The sequence below is a fragment of the Corapipo altera genome, unplaced genomic scaffold (assembly GCF_003945725.1).
Source record: "Corapipo altera isolate COAL_440 unplaced genomic scaffold, ASM394572v1 22, whole genome shotgun sequence".
NCBI classification, from domain to species: domain Eukaryota; kingdom Metazoa; phylum Chordata; class Aves; order Passeriformes; family Pipridae; genus Corapipo; species Corapipo altera.
In genome coordinates, this window is record NW_020884886.1 from 8,724,697 (window position 1) to 8,726,488 (window position 1,792).

Sequence of the window (1,792 nt, forward strand, 5' to 3'; positions counted from 1 at the left end):
CATGCGGTGTGGGCGGGAGCCGCGTCCCTTTGTGTGGGGCCGGGCGGGCCGAGCGCGGCGGCAGCGCCGCCTCCCGCCGGGGCCCGACCCCGCGGCACCGAGCGCGCCCGCCGGGCCGCGGCTCCACTGCGCAAGCGCCGTGGCGGCGGCCGTGCCCCCGCGCCTGCGCGGCGTGGGGCTGGGGGAGAGGGGGTCGCTGGGCTGTCGTGCTTGTGATGGCCGGTGACTGCGGGACCCTGCGCTCTGCACAGCCCAGCGCCCCTTTGGCGCTTCGTGCGCCCCGTCCCCCTCCAGGGGTCGAAGTAGAGCGCTTTGGTTTCTCTCTCTGCTTCCATAATTTGCCTCGTGCCCCTCGGCTCCACTCTAACGAGTGGGAGCGTTGCCGTTCATGCTCCGTGGAGAAGGGACAATCCGCTGCCGAAGTTCTGAATGGCTTTCCAAATTCTTAACGCGAAGTAAGCAGCACTTGTGAGACCTTTGTCCTCAAGTCATCCCTGTAAAACGAGGAAAGGAGTTATTCTCACTTCACAGCCAGAGAGTCACATTTTCTAAGTATGAACCTCAAATGTAAAAAAAACAAAAACCAAACCAAACGTAAAAAGCCACCACCACCCCCCTCCCCCGTCCACACATACACACAAAAAGACACCAAAACCAGAAATCCGAAAAAAACCCTACCTACAACGTGTGTTTTCATTGCACACTTGGGCTACTTTTCTGGGCGTAATTAGGTTGTGTTCTCATATTTCCTTGCAGCCAGGCCAGCCAGGCACAAACGCTTCTGTGCCAGTGACAGCTGAAATTCTCAATACGTTCTTTGCCTGTGGTAGGTGCGAGGAGAATAAAAGAGCTGTTACCTAACTTGCAATCAAATTACAAGAACTGGCAGCACCTACTTTAAAAATTTTAAGATAGATTTTGCAGAACTTGTGGGACGTTCTGGTCCCTCACTCAGAACTTAAGGGTGCTCCACCCTTGCAGAAGAGCACTGGTAAATAGCACCCTGCAAAATACCTGATATTACACAGAAATGCCATTTTAGATATTGACAGTAACAGCTGCCAAAATGAGTTTTACAAAATCTTTAACTTAAGATGTCCTTGAATAATGTTGAACACTCAGATTGTGACTCAGTTTTAAACATAACCTAATGAAAGATTCTGACAAACCATCAGAATTGTGGATTGGAGCAAGAAGAACAAGGTTACAGTAAAAACATAATAATCACCCTTTACTGTGACCTCTTACAAATGAAAATGGAACCTGTTCCCATGTACTGAGATTGTTGACCAGAGTGCAAAGAGGACACAGGTCTCTGAACTTTAATATTATGTTTGTGCGCCACTGAGTCACTCAACAGGACCAACCTGATCTGGGTGAGATGCGATGCCGCTGTTACACTGGAACTAAATTAGGTCAGGGCACAAAATGCAAAGTTGACAATGCTTTTCTACTCTTATGCTGCAGTTATACCTACTGTAAGAGAAGAGAGGTCTAATTAGCATAAAATTCACCAGTGTAGAGTTAATTCTTCCATTTTGGGCTTTGTTTTAAACAAATTCAGGCTGCAGAGTGAGTTTGTATTGGAATAGTGCTTTGTATCATAGAACCTTATCATTTTTGATCTGCCACCAGGAGTTTTAAAGCTGGATTGACTGTATCAAACCATGGCCCAAGATACCTTTTCCCTAAGTAGTAGTGCTGGGTTAAACACTTCTTCCCTTTTGCTGCCTTCTTCCCATAACTTTTGGCTGCATCAGTAACATGGCCTGATTCACTGCACAACTACATA